The sequence below is a fragment of the Amblyomma americanum genome, chromosome 10 (genome assembly GCF_052857255.1).
Source record: "Amblyomma americanum isolate KBUSLIRL-KWMA chromosome 10, ASM5285725v1, whole genome shotgun sequence".
Lineage (NCBI taxonomy): Eukaryota > Metazoa > Arthropoda > Arachnida > Ixodida > Ixodidae > Amblyomma > Amblyomma americanum.
The window spans coordinates 82,860,384-82,882,608 of record NC_135506.1 but is presented as its reverse complement, the minus strand read 5'-3'; the positions used below and the strand labels follow the sequence as shown (position 1 = coordinate 82,882,608).

Here is a 22,225-nt window from a genome sequence, read left to right as displayed (position 1 = left end):
CGCAAGGCATCCTTACTTCGTAACCCTCCGCGTTTGTTGGAAACCCGGCGGACCATGCGGCCCACCTGGTCCCCCACCTTACGGAGTTTGGCCAATGTAGTGTCTGGCCGCCTGTGTTTGTGGATGTAGAGTCCGAGTACCCGTATCTCATCACTTTCGCGTATGGGACCGCTCTCAAGAGAGAGAGATATTTTAGTTGTGCACTTCTGTGAGGGGCGGAGGTGCACAAATTCCGATTTTAGAGGGGAACATTGAAGACCGCAGCGGCGGGCGTAGCGGTCTACTATCGTCGCCGCTGTTTGCAGGCTGGTTTCAATGTCTCCTGTGCTGCCCTGTGTGGCCCACAGAGTGATGTCATCGGCGTACAGGGCGTGCTGCACGCCGGCGACACCACTCAGCTGGGCCGGCAGGTGCATCATGGCCAGATTAAAGAGCAGCGGGGAAAGTACCGCGCCTTGAGGGGTTCCCCGCGTGCCGAGTAGGTAAGGACCATGGTCTCTATCTTGAATTCGAATGTAGAATTGACGATCCATTAAAAATTGGCTTATATATTGGAATGTGTTGAGGCCACAGTCGGTGTGACTTAGGCGCGACGGACTGACAGAGCCGCCAACTGGACTGTCTACGACCGCTTTGACGCGGCAGCGTGCTGCCACGCCATCAAGCTATACCTCCGGCAGTGGGCTTCACTATACCAAAGGATGGAGGAAGATTTCAGCTCGCGGAGGCTGTTTGACACCCTCCGGCGCATCACCGAACCACAGGAAAACCGTCAACCGCTGGCCGCCCTCGCAATCTTCAGCGGGCTCAGCTTTGTAGAATTGGCAGAGCGGTTTGCCGATCGATTCGCGCCGCCCAGCCCCGCAAATGCACCTAACATAGCTGCTCCTCAGAGCCCCAGAAGCGACGCCAGTCCCTCGCACGTCGCCTCGGAAAGTCCATGTGATGCGAGGTTCACCACGGCAGAACTGAACAATGAGCTGCAGCGCTGCCGCCGCCGCTCGGCGCCCGGACTTGACGGGGTGACATACCAGATGCTGCGAAATCTGGATGCGCAGCAACGACAGATCCTCCTGCAGCAGATCAACCTGTTGTGGGAACGCGGGGAGCTACCAGCGGATTGGCGAACCGCGGTCGTTTGTCCCATCCGAAAGGCAGGGCGCCCAACTATACGGAGCTGAGCGGATACCGTCCAGTGGCATTAACATCGGCGGGAGGTAAGCTCATGGAGCATATGGCATTGCAGCGCCTGAACGAGCGGGCTGCGGAGGCTGATTTGTTTGACGAGCGGCAGACGGGTTTCCGTGGGATGCGGTGCACGGCTGATTCTATATCGGACGTTGTTACAGCGCTGGAGCATGCCAGGGCGGCAGGCCAGGTTACGCTGCTGCTACTACTAGACGTATGGGGCGCTTTTGACAACGTTCACCGCGCACCAATTCTCGCGGTCCTTGAGGGAGCCGGTCTGAGCGGGCATCTTTTGCGATACGTTCATGGCTTCCTGAGCGGGCGCACCATGCGCGTACGAGTAGGGGGTAAGCTCCCCAAGCCTCGCCCGGTGAACATGGGCGTGCCGCAGTGCTCTGTCCTATCACCATTCCTGTTTAATGTGGTCATGTCGGTGGTACCGGCCTACCTCCCCATGACCGGCCGACACCATCTGTACATGTCCACATATGCAGACGACATAGCTCTGTGGTGCCGGGGACCACCGCGCGAGGCGTTCCGCGTGCAGGGGTGCCTTCAGGGAGCCCTGACCGCAATCGACGCCAGCTTGCGCGGCCTTGGTCTGTCGCTGAGCGCGGACAAATCGGTGGCCATAGCCTGTGTTTCGCGCTCGCGTGCGCACCTTGCGCCACTGTCACTGGTCGGGACTCCGATTCCTTGGCGTAAATCGGTGCGGTACCTTGGCCTGGACATCGACTGGCGCCTTTCCTTCCGCCCCACGGCAACCAAGGCTTGTCTGCAGATGAAGGGGATCACCACCACTGTGCACAAGCTCACCGCTCGAGGCCAGGGCATCTCCCAGAGAGCCGCGATGCGTCTATACAATGCCGCAGCTTTGGGGGCGGTGCTCTATGCGCTGCCGCTCGTCATGGTGCGCAAGCCGTGCTGAAAGAAACTCGAGCTTCAGCATCGCAAGTCCCTGCGCGTGTGCCTAGGCCTGTGTATAAACTCGCATAGCGCCGCAACGTTGGCCGAGGCAGGAGCGTGGCCACTTGAGCTCCAAGCAGCGCGCAGGGCACTGAATCACATCGACCGGCTTCACCGCGCACCGGACGGCGGCTCGCTGCTGCACTGTATGCGCTCGCACTCGAGCACATTGACTGCCTGATGACAGAGAAGCTCTAGGAAACGATATACACACACTTTAGAAGCACGCATGTTCTACCTTCATTTTTGTCTACAGGCTGTTGGGCCGCCCACACAGGACACTTGCCCAGTATATCCCGACGCCGACACAAAATTTAGTATCGTTTGCAATCCGCTAACAGGGCTCCATCAAAGAAAACAGTTTCGAACACTGGCACAAAGTAGAGAAAGGGTGTACGAAAACATTCAGAATATTTATTACAAAACAAAATATATTGACATGGGCACAGCAAAAAATGTATTCCAAAAATAGCCGCATACACAAATGTAAAATTTCAATGCCAACTCGGAGGAACAGTAGCCTAATCTGGGAACCCTGCTTGAATGATTTTGCCTCCTCCTTTTTTCTTTCATTAAAAACAGGATCGCCAGCAGCCCAGCTGTTTCTCAGCACTTACGATGAGGAGCTTGTGCTGGGACCATCTGCAGCTACTATTGACAATGAGCGGGACCGGATGGATGGTGGCCAGTAGCAGCAGAGCCAAGTCATGTCAGCACATTAAGAGCATCCTCCCTCAGCACCATCATCAATCGACAACGATCAGCGCCAGCCTGCAACTAGGTAACAGATTCTGCCGACCATGGGTAAAGGCAAGTACTTTAGGAATGTTTATTTACCACGTACAGTACACACGGAGCGGAATGGTGTTTAGGAATGCATTATAAGTGTACACAGGTAAATGTTGTCATGCGTAGCGTTTGGGCACCTTTGTCCGTTGATTTGCGGAAGTCGAACTAGAACCCTCTTCGTTTAACCCTACAGTACAAATTATTGCTCATGGCTATAACGAAACCATGATTTGGTATTGAGACTCATTCCTGACGCCTTTCAAACATATGCATATAAACCACAAATATGAACAGTAAGAACCTTGCCTGAGTAGGAAGACAGAATGCAGAAATCAAAATACATTTTGCCATGGCGCAGCAGTTCATGACCCAAATGTTTCTTTATCACACGAATGCTTAACAAAATTGGAAACAAATCCCATCTCTTTCATGAAAAGATATAGAAATATCGAATAAATGCACAGGAACAAAATTTGTTTATCAGGGTACGTTAGGCACGAAAACACTAACCTAAAAGCTAGGTGTCACATAAATACATGCTTGAAAACCATGGAACACATGATCAGTCGAATACGAACTGCATGACAAGAAACTGGTTTGAGAGAAGTTATGCTTTATCACAGGATCTGTGCTTGTCCTATGGTATAATACTACACAGCAATCGCGCAGTGCATGAACTCGCTTGAACTAACGGCCGAAATTGCCTTGCTTGTCTACCTTTTCAGGAATTCGAGGACTACAAAGAATGGGGCTCCAGCTGCTCACAATGAGGGAGACAAATGAATTTCACCTCCGCAATAAGGAGCTGGCAATTGAGAGGAAGAAAGTGGAAAACGAGGAGCGCCGCCTTGCTTTAGAAGAACGCAAGCTGGAGCTCGAAGAAAAAAAACTTCAATTAGAATCATCCTCTTGGGAAGCAAACCAGCAGAAAATCTTTGAGCAATTGCAAAAACTGTTCGATGACCAAACAAAAAACTGGCTAGTATTCTAAATGCACAACATCACTATTATCCATAACCAAATAATTGTCATCTTGATTTATATTTCCACAGTTATGAAATAAACTCTTCGTTTTCGCAAGTGCGTGGTGTTATGAAGCACTCTCGAGGGGCAAGGCAAACCTCTAGATGTGGTGGCGCAAGGCCAAAATACTGAGAAATTCGGGCGCTGTACAAACAGGTATGGCAGTTCGCGAGAAGTGCACTTGCTTTTATATATGCGTGGCAGGTCCTGGAGGTAAAGCTTCTGATTTTTTTTAAAGTCTACAAAGACAAAAAGTCTCGCAATTTTACCGAAGCCCCATTCCACTGCCTGCCTCACGCTGCTCACAGCTTTGTTGAATGCTTGCTGCTCAGGGGTCAAGGAACCACCGCCATAGGGCTTCAGCAGAAGGGGCCGCAAAGGGTAGGCAGGGTCCCCGTAGATGACGTAGTTGCGCCCCTGAACAAGCTTTTCCAACTTTGCATATGCTTTGCTGTGTCCGAAGTTACCTGCAAGAAGGAAAATAAATTGTATAATGAGACTACGTTCAACCTTGCCTGTTTCCAAGCACCAGGCATAGTGAAGAAAGAAAGATAAACAACGCTTTGTTGAGGCGGCTGTTCTTGCCAGTTACTTACAAGCATCATGTTTGCTTCCGGGATACGATCCGTCTAACTGACAGATAATCCCATTTGGGCACATTACTGACTGATATTTCAGGGCGTGGACGCGTTTGTGGCCACTAAAATAAACCTTTTGGTTCCTTGATGGTCTGCATATTGCCCGCGCCTTGCCGTTTATGAACGCCCCGCAGTTTTTAAGCGGGGCTCCTTTTTTGTGAACTGCCTCAAAAAAGAATGAAAATGTGAGAAATATCGACTCGCAAAACTCTTATCCTACTTACGGCTTACCTGAGAGAACGTTTCCAGCGAGTCCAGGTTCAACCAGGCAAGGTTGCTCAGGTCGTCTAACAAATGAAAAAACCGCGTTTCAATGTGCCCGAGAACTGCGTTGGTCACAGACGATAGGGTTTAGCTGTGTCGCCTAAAAAGGTCTTCAAGATAGCAGAGCCGGATCGGATATGCAAGCCGTCGCAGGGTTATGCACAGGGCCTCGTCCCCGGGAACTGCCACCCTCTATGGAGTTACCACCGCTTCAGGTATTAATAAGGCCCTCTGCAGCCTATGCAAGTCATGCTTCTCAAATCTGAAATGCGTCTTGAACACACCACTGTCGATATCGCAAATGTTCAGAAGCCCGCGCACATAGAGTGGGTCACGTCGCGTTTCACCAAACACTTCAAGACACAGCAGATCTTCTATCTCTGACCACTTTAGCTGTGACAAGAGCAGCGGGTCTTGGAGTATGCTCTTCGGCATCTCTAGAATTTACCATATAGCTGTGGCGGAGGCAAAATGCGGTCCTAACTCGCGAACTCGCCCGGGTTTACACACAGCGCACCAAAAAACAGCTTGCGGCCTGGGGCTTCGCCTTGACTTGACCGTCACAGCGCCAAATGTTTTTTTTTCTAAGATGACGTACTTTAAATTCAATAATAACGACCTCTAATGTTTAAATATATATCATAAACACGAAAAATGCCTTTATTTACAACTTTAGTACAGAAAATTCAAGCGGGATTCATATTCGTTTCAGCGTAACTCCGCTTTTTACCTATAGGTGGAGCTGCACAGCACTCCGCGCTGCTCCGTCCTCTGCTCATTCGGGCGTTTTAGACGCTGCGCTATAACTCTTTACTCGCGCTACATTCCGCTGGTGCTCCGCTGGGGAACTACCAGCGGCGCGGAACGTAAACACGCTCAGCTAAAAGTCTCTTTTACTTCTCCCTTATCCTCTCTTCCTGTCCCCCACCTCCTTCATTTCATTTCTCCATTCTGCCTCTTATCCTTTATTTGCGCTGCCCCAGCTCAGGTACTTCAGTATCGATGGCAGATGCTGGGGCTAGCAAAAACCTTTTCCTTCCTTTTTACTATTACTTTATTCATAAAACACTTTTACCACCCCCAGTCGATAACTCGGCGAGGGCATTTTTGAGGGCGGTGAAACGCACGTCAGAGCTATGGGGTGTCGGGTCCGCCGGCACTTGCATCGGTTTCGGGGGTAACTGGGCAGTGGGCGGGGAGCACCGAGCCTTTTATAGCGCCTGAATTTTGGCGTGCAGTTGAGGATCTTGTGCCCGATGGGGAGGTGGCCGACACCTTTCACGTGGTTTGGGCATGCAGGCAAAATCCTTCTCTCCCCTCATCACCCCTTCTCCTACCCGAGAGGTCTAGGAGGCGACTCTGCTCGGCTGCCAGGAACTATGGGCCAAACAGGCCCTGGTTCGGCGGACCTGCGCAGCAGTCAGGACCAACGGGGTCCCGGAATGAGGGACTCCGCCTTCTATAGTAAGAGGCGAGACCCACTAGGGGCCACTCCCCGTCTACCTCTCTCTATATATAGATAAATTCTTTTCACCACCACCACATAACAGATCGTTCCGCAAGGCACAAGAACCTTATGCACGACGCCTTTTTTGCAGTTATTCATTTTTCTGCGTGAGGCACTGTGCACTGCCAGAAATCTTTTCTGGAAGAGGCTGGCTCCAGCTTCCTGTGAACTGCGGCGCATATCTTCCCAACTCTATGTTCGCCGGAGAACTCCACCTGCACATTCTGCTGCGCAGCGATCTTCTTGAGACGATGTGAGACACCGTGTGGATACGGGATGCACACGACCTTCCTTCGTGCCTCTTCCTGCGGCCCAGGGGGGTGAGATGCCGCCTTTACCTTCAGCTTGCACAAAATTCGTTCTGTTAAGCGTACAAGGACCCGCCGCGGTGGCTTAGTGGTTAGGGTACTCGGCTACTGATCCGGAATTCCCGGGTTTGAACCCGACCGCGGCTGCTGCATTTTTATGGAGGCAAAACACTAAGTCGCCCGTGTGCTCTGCGATTTGCGTGCATGTTAAAGATCCCCAGGTGGTCGAAATTATTCCGGAGCCCTCCTCTACGGCACCTCTTTCTTCCTTTCTTCTTTCACTCCCTCCTTTATCCCTTCCCTTACGGCGCGGTTTAGGTATCCAACGAAAGTTCAGACATATACTGCGCCATTTCATTTCCCCAAAAACTAATTATTATTGTTAACTGTGCAAGGATCCTTTCTTGATAGCCTGCTTCACGAAGTCTGGCCACCTGCCCAAGGAAACCTTCCGTTGCATCGGTTCCAGAATTTTTCCCTGGAAAGCCTCTACCTTGATCTCTAGAATGCCTATACGGCACTCCACAGTAGGCAGCTAGGCCACCGCGGTGCCGACCGGCCGCCGCGAAACGCTGGTCAGGCCGGAGGAGCCCAAGGCATAATCAACCTGCTCAGCTGGCTCAGATTCGGGCATGGGCTCTGAGTGGCCCGTCCTGTTTTGTCTCTAGTTGTTGAATTTTACTGGCTAGGATCTCATTTTAACGCACAAGTTAGAATCGGAGCTGAAGGGAGAGTTCGGTTGGAGAAGAGGAAGGGGCGATAGCGACATTAACCCAACTGCTCACACGCCGGGCATTACACTAAGCTATGGGCGAGGGTGAAGGTACGGTAGTTGTAGAGGGTGCTGAAGGGGTTGGTGGTAGCAAGGCTTAATATAAGTGGATGGTAGGGTTTGTGCCTGGAGGACACACCTTAGGGTTTGGTGGCAATTGTCAAGGTATGGGAGGGAACTTTCGACATATTTCGCAGATACAGTTCACGGCGTTTACTCTACATCGTTTCTCCACCTATGCAATTCACAACCCTTACATGTTTATATAGCAGCGTTGCACCGCGAATAGAGCCGCTGCAATTAGCCTCCGCTGACAAACGTGTCTATATACAAGGGAAGAAAAAGCGCAAGGTTAGACAAGAAACTTAGACATGGCCATTGCGAAATTATTTCACAACCTCTTCGGCATTCAATTCCGAAGTTCCTCCCGACGCGTCCCTTGAAATCCTTATTCGAACAAAAATGAATAGAATATGTGTGAGGCATAACAAATAATTAGCTACGGTTGAAATACTTCTGAACCAAGTTAGAGATCGAAAGGTGTGGTGTGTCCGGCAAGTAGACACGGCTTGCCGTCTGTAACGAGCGCGTTCCACACACTGGAAAGGCAGCGCTCCCGATCTGCGCCCTGGCAGGTGGCAGATATATTAATGGTTGATTGGGAGAGGTCGGTCACCCAACGAACGCTGCGGCGTTGTCTACTGTCCTCTACCGGCGAATATAAAGGTCAAAGGTCAACGTCAAAGGTCAAGTGTTGCGACACCATAGTGGAGAACATATGGTAAGACCTATAGCCACACTTGACCTCTGGCTCACTTGATGGTCAACCGGCAACGCGCGGCCAAATCAGCTTTACCTAACATAGTGAAGCTTTCGCTTCAGAAATATCAACGTTGTTTTGTGGATCCGAATGGTTAAGTACTTCCAAAGTACATGCACTAAAATTTGAATAATACAGAGAAGATTAGCATGGCCACTGCGAGAATGAGATCTCAAAAATGATTTTCTTTTCAGTGCACTGAGTTCAGTCACACTACATACGGGTGAAACACAAAAGGCGCCTATGTGCTGTGCGAAGTCAGTGCACGTTAAATATCCCCACATGGTCGAAGTTCAGAACACCTCCACCAGAGAAACTGGTGGTGGTAGCGGTTTTCTACGCAAATAATAGTAAAAAGGAACGACAAAATTTTTGCTAGCCACGGCATCTGCCATCGATAATAATAATAATTGGTTTTTGGGGAAAGGAAATGGCGCAGTATCTGTCTCATATATCTTTGGACACCTTAACCGCGCCGTAAGGGAAGGGATATAGGAAGGAGTGAAAGAAGAAAGGAAGAATAGGTACCGTAGTGGAGGGCTCCGGAATAATTTTGACCACCTGGGGATCTTTAATGTGCACTGACATCGCACAGCACACGGGCGCCTTACCGTTTTTCCTCCATAAAAACGCAGCCGCCGTGGTCGGGTTCGAACCCGGGAACCCCGAATCAGTAGTCGAGCGCCCTAACCACTGAGCCACCGCGACGGAACTGCCATCGATCGATACCGAAACACCTGAGCTGGGGCAGCGGAAATAAACGATAGCAGGCAGAATTGAGAAATGAAATGAAAGAGGTGAGGGGAGAGAAAGAGAGGATAGGGGAGAAGTAATATGTACAAACTATTTACACAATAATAAATGTGTCCAGGTTGTGCGTGTGATTAGTTCATTTTAGAGCAAAAAAATATCACACACGCACAGCACTGTGTTGGCTAAAACTGGAGTGGGGCGTCCAGTTATTAATCGTTCAAGGCAGAACTCGCGGAGCGTTCGGTCACTCCGTATAACTACCTGACGCAGAACAGACGGGACGTCAATCCCGTGTGTTCGAGGAATGCACAGAGGCTCACCAAAGTTCGCCAAAGACTGTGCGCACTGCCCTGCGGCCACAATAACGTCTTGAAGGAGTCTGGTAGTATGCCCTGCACCCTATAGGCCGCTAGCATATCGCGACGAGCATCGGCGAACGCTGCACAATGAAGGAGCAGGTGTTCTAGTGTTTCCACTGCACCGCATCTGTCACACACGTCACTCGTTGCGATTCCGTGTCGCACCCGTCGTTCCCCGGGCCACACGCAGCCAATGCGCGCGCGGAGGATCATTGCACGTTGTGACCGTGTAAGTGCGCGACAGGCGGTGATACTGTCGATGCGCTCACCTCCTGCGATGCGTGGGTCGGGGTGCTGCTTTCGGAGATGGTCGTGGATAACCGCCCGCATGTCCTCCAGCGCAAGGGGCAGATCGCTGGCAGGTAGTTGGTGTGCAGCGGTTGCGAGGTCGTACGCATCTTTGTTGCCGGCGATGCCGCAGTGACCGGCCACCCACTGTGCACGCACGGCGCATCCTCACTGCGGGATGCACTCGATGCGCGAGCGAATTTCCTGCACTAGTGGGGTACCGCGGCCGTTTGATTGCAGGCGGTTGAGGGCGGCGCGGGAGTCGCACAGCAAAGCACTCCTGGGCGGCGGAGGGCCGAGGGTGAGCAGCAGGTCCAGCCCGAGCCGAATCCCCTTCAACTCTGCAGTGGTGGAGGAGCCCAGGAAGGTTGCGTGTTGCTGGCTGTGCAATCGCAGGGCGAGGATGGTAGCCGCAGCAGCAAGGGAGAAGCCGTCGAGGAACACTGAGCCGTCGGTGTACACGAGGAGATGGTCCTGTAGCTCCTCGTGTATGATGGCTCTGGCCAGCTGCTGCACAGCACAGAGGGGTGCGCTCCGCTTTCCCGCAATACCGACGATCTCTCGCTGTACCTCAGAGGCAGCAGGCTGGGGCGCGCAGAAGCCGTAGGGGGGTGGGCCTTGTGTCAATTGCTAACACTCGAGCAGCGCCGCGCCAATTCGTGAGCGCGGGTGCGAGCGCATACGCTGCAGCAGCGAGCCGCCGTCCGGTGCGCGGTGAAGCCGGTCGATGTGGTTCAGTACCCTGCGCGATGCTTGCAGCTCAAGTGGCCACGCTCCTGCCTCGGCCAACGTTGCGGCGCACTGCGCGTTTTTGGGCAGGCCTAGGCACACGCGCATGGACTTGCGGTGCTGGAGCTCGAGTTTCTACCAGCACGGCTTGCGCACCGTGACGAGCGGCAGTGCAAAGAGCACCGCCCCTAAAGCTGCGGCATTGTATAGCCGCACCGCGGCTTGCTGGGAGATGCCCTGGCCTCGAGCGGTGAGCATGTGCACGGCGGCGGTGATCCTGTTTATCTGCAGACAGGCCTTGGTCGCTGCGGGGTGGAAGGAAAGGCGCCAGTCGATGTACAGGCCAAGGTACCGCACCAATTTACGCCAAGGAATCGGAGCCTCGTCCATTGACAGTGGCGCAAGGTGCGCGCGCGAGCGCGAAACGCAGGCCATGGCCACCGATTTGTCCGCGCTCAGCGACAGACCAAGGCCGCGCAAGCTGGCGTCGATTGCGGTCAGGGCTCCCTGAAGGCACCCCCGCACGCGGAACGCCTCGACCGGCGGTCCCAGGCACCACAGAGCTATGTTGTCTGCACATATGGACATGTACACAAGGTGTCGGCCGCTCGCGGGGAGGGAGGCCGACATGGCCACATTAAACTGAAATGGTGATAAGACAGAACCCTGCGTCACGCACACGTCCACCGGGCGAGACTTGGAGAGCTTACCCCCTACTCGTACGCTCATGGTGCGCCCGCTCAGGAAGCCATGAACGTATCGCAAAAGGCGCCCGCTCACACTGGCCCCCTCAAGCACCGCGAGAATTGGTGTGCGGTGAACGTTGTCAAAAGCGCCCGAGACGTCCAGTAGCAGCAGCGCAGTAGTAGCAGCAGCCCTGTTCCCTGGAAAAGGCGGTGCCCCGGTTCGCCAGCCGAAACAGCACCTTCGCCACCAGGCTAGACGAGAACTCCATGACAGCCGCGGCTCGCTCCAGGGCAGCTCTCCGACGCCGCTGCGCCTTGGTAGTGATGGTGCGCCACGGGAACAGGCTGGTCCCAGCATCATCATCACCGCTGTCTGCGGCGCATTGCTGCGGAGCGCCGCGGAATTGGGTGCGGTCGCTGCCAGCAGGCGAAGACCCAGCCGCAGCCTGGTCTCATGCGGCGGGATTTGGTGAGGTCGCACCCGGTTTTCCTCCGGACGCCGTCCCCCAGCAGCAACAACAGCAGGATCGGCAGCAGCCTGGAGGTGACCTCCATGGGGCTCGTGCTGAGCATGCCCTGCTGCTTAGAGTACGGAGGAAGAGGAAACAGTGACGGTGGGGGGCTTAAGCGCTGCCCGTTTGGCCACCGCGATGTCCCTGTTGGTTTCCGCGTCCCTCTCCTCCTCGGACCCCGTTGAGCGTCGCCGTTTCCTGAGAACAGACTCGTCCATCAGGGTGCACATGCTCTCCTCGGCTGCAGATGTCCGCGGTGAGCCCGCAGCAGCAGCATCAGGCGGAAAGGGCATCACAGCCGGTTCCCCGGGAGTAGCAATGGCGGAAGAAAGCGCAGGGGTGGCCAGAAATGGTGGGGAGGGAGCCGCCATGGAGTCCTGCGCCTGGTGAATAAGCGCCATGGCCTCCCTCAGGGCTAGAACGCGTGGGTCCGCCGGCGACATGTCTAAGGTCCCGATGATGGACTCGAGGTTCTCCGAGGTGGTGATGAGCGCCGCCGTCAGGCACCTCACCGTGTCCCGCTGATCTGTGATCTCGGCCTGCATTCGCCGTATGGTGCAGGACGACCTTGCTCTGGATGGCGTTCGTCTCTGTGATCGTGAGCGTGAGCGGCCTGCCCTGCGTTGCTCAGTGTCACCGCCGAACGCAGGCCGTCGCTCGTTCATGGTGTCTGTGGCCTCCATGGGGAGACCCCGCAGCGCCGTGAAGCCTTAGGCCCAGTGTACGAAGGAGTGGAGAGCTAAAAACACGTCCGCTCGCTTCGAGCGCCAGCGGAAGAAAAAAAAGGGGGGCTGTAGAATGCCGATTTCCTGTGGATATACGAAGAAAGAAGAGAAAGTGCCCAAAACATTTTCTGTTTTAAAGCGAAAACTATACTGGCCGCGAACTTGCACATTTCGCCTTGACCACACTCTGAGGAAGATCATCATCTCACAACGCGCACCTCACATATCTCGGTGGACACCCGAGTCGCGTTTTCCTCTTTCCCTCCCTCCTTTATTCCTTACTTTACGGTGCGGTTCGGTTTTCTACCGAGATGTGTGAGACGGTTACTATGCTTGCTATCCTATATTTCCGCTGCCCCAGCTCAGGTGCTTCAATATCGACGTCAGATGCCGGGGCTAGCAAAAATCTTTCTTCCTTTTTGCCATTCTTTTAATAAAAACCACTAACACCACCTACTATGCTTTGCGTGCTCGCCGCGCCATCTGGCATGAAGTTACACTGCGCGGCTTGCCGCCGCCGCCGTTTGGTATGACGTCATATCACGTTTCCCGTCGTTTGTGATCGCCTCCTCTAGCTTCGCCAGCTGTGCCGCAAGTCTGATAACATGTCGGAGGATTTGAAAGGAGAGGTCGCGTGCTCCGCAACCACGATTGTGTCGTCTTTAGTGCGACAACATAGCTAGACAACCAGACTAACCTGAATTTGCAATCAAGGTTAACCAAGGCTAAGCATGCTATGGCTTAGCTTTCGCTACGTTTATCCTGGCATAGCCGAGCTAAGCCACTGCCAGTTTTCTTTTGGAACTGGGCTTTAGTCTTGGCTGAAAAGGGAAGGAAAAGAGCTTTTGACCCCGCCTCCTTCCTGTTCCTGCATAGCCGCTGCAGCATTGCCGAGAAAAGTAATTGAAGCAAGCCACTATCACGGCGCGTGATATAGTGCACCCTAGAATGAACTACGCACTATACCTCGGGAAGAGATTATTCGTTGTGACAGAATTTTGGGGAACGAAAAGGCGCATTATTTTCCCCGTCTGACAGCATGCTTTATGGCATAAAATTGTAATTGACAAATAAAGATACACTCAATAACGAAGGAATCCGCCGCGGCGGCTCAGTGGTTAAGGCGCTCGTCTACTGATCTGGAGTGCTCGGGTTCTAACCCGACCGCGGCGGCTGTGTTTCGATGCGGGCAAAACGCAAAAAAAATGGCTGTGGTTTAGCTCCGGTTAACCCTAGTTGAATTGTGAAAGCTTTGTTTCCACGGCACGTTGTTTACCCAGCGTATCAATGCGACGCTCTCGAGAACTCAAACTGGTAACTTCCGCAGTTCGGATTAACCCGCCGCGCTGGCTCAGAGGATAGGGCACTCGGCTACTCATCCGGAGTCCGCGGGTTCGAACCCGACCGCGGCGGCGGCGTTTCTATGGAGGCAAAATGTTAAGACGCCCATGTGCTGTGCGATGTCAGGACACGTTAATAATCCCCAGGTGGGCGAAATTATTCCGGAGCCTTCCACTACGGCACCTCTATCTTCCTTTCTTCTTTCACTCCCTCCTTTATTCCTTCCCCTACGGCGCGGTTCAGGTGTCCAACGATATATAGGAAGGGAAGTGCGCCATTTCCTCTCCCAATAAAACCAACCAGCCAGTTGAAGAGTCACTCTGGGACGTGGCACGACCTCTAACCGTATCTTCGTTACGACGCTTCTCGAGTTGTGTGGTGCTTTCTTCTGGAGTCTCTTGAGTGCGTTCTTTTTTCCTTGCTTGGTTCTGTCGTTGTTGCGTCTCCTTTGCGCTTTCCATAGCGACTATAATACAGTGACGTTGCTGTTGCCGATAGGAAGACAAGGAAAGTTCACGGGCCTGCCTACTGGCTCAAGACGCGCCACGCTCGCTGCCGCGTGCTGAATATTCCCCGGGCCGATCCCGGACGCCGTGCAGTACCGGGCCGGCCAGTGCCAGGGTGCTTCGCCATATTCCAAAAATAAGTTTAATATCTTGGGTCCAAGGACCCGCAGCAGATAATAAATCAGGTAATATGTCTGATGTTGCTGAGAGGAAGAAGGAAAATGAACGTGCCCGGGCCTGTCTACTGGCTCAAGCCGAGCCACGCTCGCTGCCGCGCGCAGAAAGTAGGAGGGGGTAAAGGATAGCAGAGTAAAGAGTGAAAGAAAAGACGCGCCGCGCTAATATCACCGGGGCCGATCTCCAAAAAATCAGGTATGAGGTGAAGCGCATATATATATATATATATATATATATATATATATATATATATATATATATATATATATATATATATATATATATATATATATATATATATATATATATCGCCGCAAAGCGCCACCTCCTCTACCGCAGGGCAGCACATCTTGTGGAGCTTGCGGCAAAAGGCACGCGTGTGCTGTGCGATGTGAGTGCATTTACGCCTAGGTAGTAAAAATTTTGTGGAAACCTTCGCTGCGGACGACGCGTACTCGAGCGGGTTGTCGTCGGTTACCACCGCCATTATGGCGACAAGGAAGTAATCCCGCGTAATGTCACGGACGGCATCTAACTCGCTCCAGTCCCGCTAATCGTACACCCGGCGTATAATCAAGCCAGAAGACCGGCCAGAGAAACGGTCCCGCAGGGAGTCTACGGAAGAGCGAGGGAAGCGCGTTTCGGGAACGGTGCCGAAGAACAAGAGGATCGACGATACGTCGTTGCGGTCGTCGACACTGGCGGAACGCTTATCCACTCCGCCAGCTTAAGCTCCCGACACGCCGAAGAGGCCGATGAATTAGCCATCGCACTTGCCATATCTGATCACGGTTGCGGGGTCGTTGTTAGTGACTAGCGCACACCGATAAAAAAAATGCGCCAAGCGGAGAATATCCGCGGAAGCTTGCCGAATAATCAAGAACCTGAAACCCTCACCGGACAACAAGGTCGAACTTGTTTGGTTCCACCCAAACATGGGGGATGTCTCTCCGCACCTCACCAACCTCAGCGATTCCGCTCACTCCGCCGCACGAGGGCTCAGAAACCGTTCCGAAAAGAGCCATGGTGAAGACGTGGTGAGATATAGGCTGACAGGCTTCAATGAATAACCAAAGGTTTCTACCTGGCCCGCCGGGCCCTTCCTCCGCTTAGCAACAAACTATTCAGAGCTCAGGCAGTCGCCTGGAGGCAATTAAAAACACGTACCCGAATCCGCTGCAATAAAGAGGAGGATCTACCCCAAATATATAACACCACAACGTGCAAGGTCTGCAAGACAGATGTAGCCGTAATTGAACACATACTCTGGGAGTGTAAGGCACAGCTAACCAATGTTGATCCCCAAACCCTCTCGTCCAGGTGGTCCGCCGCTCTTCGTAGCACCAGTCTAAATGACGAACTCTAGGCTGTCCAGCACTCCCTCGAGGCGGCGAAGCGACAAATCTCGACGTCCCCACGTGGGAGTCCTAGGCTCGGTCGGACAAAAGCCTGGTGGACACTTATTATAATTGCTAGACACAAGTTATTATTCACTCACCTCCAATGCGTCACCACTTTCTCCCTTTTTTATTTCGCTCCCTCCTTTATCATTCCCCTAATGGTGCGGATAGGGCATCCACATAGATATGGAGACAGTTTTTGTCATTTCCTTTCCTCAATATAAATTCTAAATTTATTTAACACACCCTCTTCCATTCAATGGTATCGGGCGGTTCTCATGTGCTAGCAGAGAATGGGTATATCACAATAGAGAAAAGTGTTTGTTCCTCTACCAAAGAGGAAAGAGATTATCTCCTTTCAACTACCACTACCTGCTTTGTCACACTAGCAGGGTCACAAGAATCGGCCGACTCCGTGGGCCCGAAGGGAGTCCCTTCACCAAGGGACAGCTGCTTCGTTTTTTAGGTGTATCCGGCTATTCTGTACACCACACAGACAGGAGAGGGAATGAAACACCACGGAAATATGTTGTCGAAAACTGAGCAGCGACTCGCCGCGGTGGCTCACAGGTTAGGGCGCTCGGCTACTGATCCGGAGTTCCCGGGTTCGAACCCGAGCGCGGCGGCAGCGTTTTTATGGAGGAAAAACGCTAAGGTGCCCGTGTGCTGTGCGATGTCAGTGCACGTTAAAGATGCCCAGGTGGTCGAAATTATTCCGGAGCCCTCCACTACGGACCTATTTGTTCCTTTCTACTTTCACTCCCTCCTTTATTCTTTCCCTTATGGCGTGGTTCAGGTGTCCAAAGATATGAGACAGATACTGCGCCATTTCTTTTCCCCAAAAACCAATTATTATTATTATTATTATTATTATGATTATACTGAGCAGCACGCGGTGGTTGAGTGGTGATGGCGCTCGGCTGCTGTCCCGAAAGACTCGGTTTCGATCCCGGCCATGGCGGTCGAATCCTGATGGAGGAGCAATTGTAAAGCCGCGTGTACTGTGCGATATCAGTGCACGTTAATGTACTCCAGCTGGCCGAAATTTGCGGAGCCCTTCACTACGGCGTCCCTCATAGCCTGAGTCGCTTTGAGACGTTAAAAAATCAACAAACCATAAACCAACATGAGAAGAAAATTTGCTGTCAATCCAATCTGCATACTTGAACAGGACCACTTGCGGAGCGAATTGCACGAAAGTGAAAGAATTACAAGGCACTGCGACAAATTACATACACCAGTATATGCCGGTTCCATTCTTAGAAGACAACTAAATTCTAGAAAAATTGAAGCTTCAAGGCCTTCCATTTGCGTCACTTTGATAGCACTAATTGGTGGGCGACTCGCACATGTTGATTGTGACCAGCTCATGAGGCAGGCAGAAAACTCTCTGCGCTTTAGTAGCCTTACTAAGGATACAGATCCCTGCTGCCCGATCAACGCCTGCGGGCAGAGCATGCTGACCTCTTTTGAGGCTATGCTGCAGCTAATTCTCTACACTATGGTTGGAAACCACGCAATACACGCAACAAAATTAGTATGTGTGTGTCAGAAGCTTAAGGTTATTCGACAAATTTGCAGCCAGCAACAGATATCGTTGCACAGTTTGTAGTAGTAGTGCTTTTTCAATGAATATTAAAAAGGAAGGATAAGATTTTTGCTAGTCCCAGCATCTGCCATCAATACCAAAGCACTTGATCTCGGACAGCGAAAATTATGGGTAGCAGGCAGAATGGAGAAATCGAATTAAGGCGGTGAAACGACAGGTAGAGAGGATAGGGGAGAAGTAATATACTCAAACTTTTTACACAATAGGCAATGTTTTCAGGTAAAATTGGTTTTTTGAACTAGATGAGCGCTTTCTTGGGAACAGTTTCGTGAGCATTGAGCTGCATTGGAACACAGCTGAGGCAGTTATCTAGCTGTCTGGTTAACTAATACCAAATAAGTAACTTTTAGGTAATAGTTTTCGGCTCCTTGTTGTGCTCAGAGGTTTGAAGCCTACCGTAAGCAAAATTCATATCAGTTTTTACATTTCACGAAAAAGCCCTTCTAGTCGCCGCTGCAACGACAACCATGCTGAAAGAAAGAGTGCTACCTGCGCCTGATGTAAAAAGCGCGACCGGCCTCGAGAACAAAAATATGGGTAGCTTAAGGGCGTATGTACAGGCGTAACTATCAGACCTTGAAGAGAAGAAGGGTGTTTAGAAAGAAAGAGCCACTGAGAAAAAAACTTGGGTTTCAGGAGCAGGGGGGGAAAGCTTTATTGTTTTCTGCAGTTCTGGGCCGTCTTCAAAGACGTTCTCTTTTTCGTTGCATCCCGTGTAAATCCCTCATCTCAGCTCATAGCACGACGAAAGCCGAGCGAGCATCTGCCGCGCATCTACCTTGCAGCAAGAAAAAGCCAGCACACAGCAAGCGAGGAGCGGCCTATCATCACAGGTTTCACACCGATTGCCTTTTGCGCACACCGATTTCCTTTTGCGCGCATTAGAAACAACATAATGCGGACGGTTTGCGGGCGGCGCGGCGGTGGAGGCAATTCTACCACCGGACGGCGCCGTGGGACGGAACTCGGCGTTGTACATGCACTGCATTGCAAATAACTAAGATATTTTCAAATGAAGCTTCACTCCGCTGACCACCACGTTACTTCATTCGTAGAACGCAGGGGCCGTTGGTTTCCGTAACCGAGAACTGTGGCAAGCTGTGTGACAACGGCGGACCGTGGTTAGACTGCCAGTATAAAACAGATATAAAACAGTGCTGTAAATGACTGTAGCGCGGCGTGAATGTGAACTAACTGTAAAAGGGAAAAAGTTTACAAGCGGTCAGAAAATGAAATGACCAAAAGAAAAATATTAATGGAATTACGTAATCTGTGTAGGCAGATTAAAGGTATGCTGCATACCGCAAGTTTCTCTCACAGAACAACCAAACTGGAGGAAACAAGCGGCACCGGGAGAACATTGCGCTGATCCTTCGTTCACCAAAGCATGGGATGGAACTTAGCAAGCGAACAAAGCCGGACGACCGGTCGACTTCCGCGGATGGCGTCACTTCGCCAGTTCTTCCTTTTTGGCGAGCACCCCCCCCCCCCCCCCGTTCCCCCATCCGCCCAGGTCTACTGGAAGCCACGTGGCATTTCACCAGCCATTTTGGCGCATTGCACAGACTGAATAGAGAACAAAATTTAATTGCATGATTTATAAGGTCCTTCCTTCCCAATCAGCTTCCCTGAAGAGAACTAGAGAAGAGGACAGAAAAAATAGAGGGAAAGTGAATACCTCCAACGCATGGTGCAAGCCTTTCAAAACGTTTGTAAAAGTCGACAAATGATTCATAGAAAATTACTTTTTGTGAAAGGAAATGGCGCAGTATCTGTCTCACGTTTCGGCTGTCACCTGGCCCACGCCTTATGGGAAGGGATAAGTAGGGACTAAGAGAAGAAATGAAGAAAGAGCTGTCGTAGTGGAGGACCCCAGAATAATTTCGACCGCATAGGGATATTTATCGTGCACAGACATCACACAGCAAAAGCGCGCCTTTAAGTTTCGCCTCCATCAAAACGCGGCCGCCGCGGTCGGATTCCAACCGGGGTACTCCGGTACAGTACCCGAGTGCCCTCACCAATCAGCCACCGCGGCTGGTGCTGCTGAGTATCGGTCGGCTATTAATGCGAGAATTTTTCTTGTCCTTAGGAAGCAAAAGGATTAACGCATGCCACTGAGCAAGCGAGAAACGCGCACATGCTGACGTTCTGCGGCCGCCCTCAGTGCACTCTTGCAGGCGCTTCATTGATTAGACAAGTTGTCGGACTAGTTGGTGGTGATCCATTCTTTTGTTGACAGCGCTTAAAAAACACGCACAGTGGACACAGAAGACGACTGTGACGTCGTCTTCTATGTCTTCTGCCCGTGTTGTTTAAGCGCTGTCAACAAAAGAAAGGCGATTCGTGCTCCCAGTACCAGGTGGCCATACGGTCTATGGTCATATTGAGCGCAACGGAGTGCATACTTCGCCGCACACTGTTCTTGCTCATTCATGTTCAATGCGGCACTATACAACAAGCTATGCGTTTTGCTTCTGAAAGAGTACACAACCAAAGCGCGCGAAGAAAGCGTGCGCTTATGGTGGCTGCTTTACGCAGCATAAGACGCCTGCGCCTGTGAGAGCCTTTTATGATTAGTTGCTGATTGCTGTATCTCAGTGCCTTCGAGGGTATGCTTTCCACTATGCCGACAAAAACCTACCGCCGCGGTGGCTCAGTGGTTAAGGCGCTCGTCTACTGAGCCGGAGTGCCCGGGTTCGAACCAGACCGCAGCGGCCGCGTTTCGTATGGAGGCTGAGGCGAACGCGACGGCGCCCTTGGGCTGTGCGATGTTAGTGCACGCTAAAGAGCCCCAGGTGGTCGAAAGCATCCCGGAGCCCTTCACTACGGCACCTTTTTCTCTCTATCTTTAACTCTCACCTTCCCCCTCCCCTTACGAAACGGTTCCGTTGTCCACTGGCATTTTTGAGACAATTACGGCACCATTTTCTTCCCTCAAAAACCAAATTTGCTTGAGGCAGATACTGCGCCATTTCCTTTCCCCCAAGAAACCAATTATTTTTTTCTTTCATTCTTAACGAAAAAGGGCCGCATTTTATGCGCTTCTTTCTACAATAATTTCGCGTCCTTTCCATCGGTTGGTCCTCCATCCATGCGGCAGTGAGAAAACTGAGCTGCGGAGGACGATTGAGATGATGAGGTTGATAATACCAAGTTTATATCAACCAGATAAGAAGGCCGCCTACTCCCCGTCCCCGGCACGCAGGCCTGGGTGACGGGGGCTCGAACCTCCGCGGTTTGAAGCAGGCAAAGAGGCGTTGATTGCTCGCGGCTACTTCCGCCAGGCGGATGGCTTTTTGCTGTGATTCAGGTACCTTGCTCCTCAGGTTTCTCAAGCAGCACAATTGGCCCAACATTGGAACTGTATAGGCAAAGTTGGCCCTACAAAGGACCAGGATGGGACCATCCTCTTGCAATACTGGGCCGATGACCTGTGCTGCTTGGGTTCTCTGTACAGTTTATATTTTCTTTAGCAGCGGATTTAAGTCGCGGCGTCACATGCCGCGACAGCAAGTGGTAGGCGTGTGAAAATGTGACGCTGGCAACAATCTTTTCAAAATATGAATCTTGGCGAATCCATGTCATCATCACCAGGGCCACGCACTTACCTTTTTTCACAATTTAAGAGAGTTCCTTAAAGCTCAAGTCTACACTTATGGCGAGACAGTTACCGCACCTCGTCTTTCTCCATCACCTCCTCCTTACATTATAGAAATAGGGAAAACGCTTCGCAAATAGAAATACGGTCCCACCAAATCAATACGTCGAAAACATATAAACTTTGTGGTTGATTCCTATGCGAAATAAATATAATGAACCAATGCCACAAATGTTTCTAGTGCTTAAAATTCTTAAAAGAGCGCTAAACAGTTTAAATCGGGCTGTATAGAAATATTTGAAAAAAAGCTGGCCAGCTCATCTTGATTGCACATCCTCGCATATGCAAAAGATGGAATCTCCGCCGGATTTGCACTGACAGGCGACAGGAAAATTGTAAAAAGTTATGAAAACTGTAAAGTTAAATCTTATTGGAAAACAAATAAGCTGCGGAATCAAATATTATCAGACAATAGCAAGCAACCGAACCTCAACGACCGAAGAGGTTTGTACACATTCGAATAAAGGCAAACTCCGAGGGGTGACCAAAAATTCTATAACCAAACTGGAGCTTTACTTGGGTGTCATTTGGTACGTATCGCGAAGAATACAATAGCCAATTTTTCACACAAAAACAGATCTAACAATCAATCACAATAAATATGCATAAGCACTGTCAACACACAAAACGTTGAAAAACGTAGAACTGAACTCTGATCAGCGTGGTCGCAAATCAATGAAGAAATTATTACAAATTAGCAAGAGGCATAAAAAAATCTGAACATAATCTTCGAACAGACGATGATAAAATATTTACAAGATTGTGAACCGGGTATTTTCGACAGCAATAGAAAAAGTTTCGCGTAGTGTGCGCTATCAGAGGAAGTTGAACACCAGGTGGCCGAAATTATGTCTGAGAACTCCGCTGCATCCTTTTCGCCCTCACCTGTTCCGTCTCTTCCAATAACATTTCTACCATGACGCAATGCACACTCAGCAATCGACATGAAAAAGCAAAAGCAATCGACACTATCGACATAAAAAGCAAAAAGGACGAACGCTAGTAAACCTGGAAGTAGCTACTCACGCACTGCAATATACAGAATACAGTAGATATGAAAAAAAATCAACAGTGGCGCAAACCTCAATAACAGCAATTACACCAAATCACATAAAAACCGCACTTAAGCTACATAAGTACAATCAAACTGAAAATATATTCTGGGTGCACGGACGCTTGAACCGAGGCATGTTGTAAGTAGGCT

The 22,225-nt window shown here is 51.1% G+C and overlaps 1 pseudogene; it reads left to right on the top strand.

The window, feature by feature from the left end:
* Nucleotides 1–8,373: 8,373 nt before the first annotated feature.
* Nucleotides 8,374–8,466, top strand: LOC144108921 (U6 spliceosomal RNA; annotated as a pseudogene).
* The last annotated feature ends 13,759 nt before the right edge of the window (nt 8,467–22,225 follow it).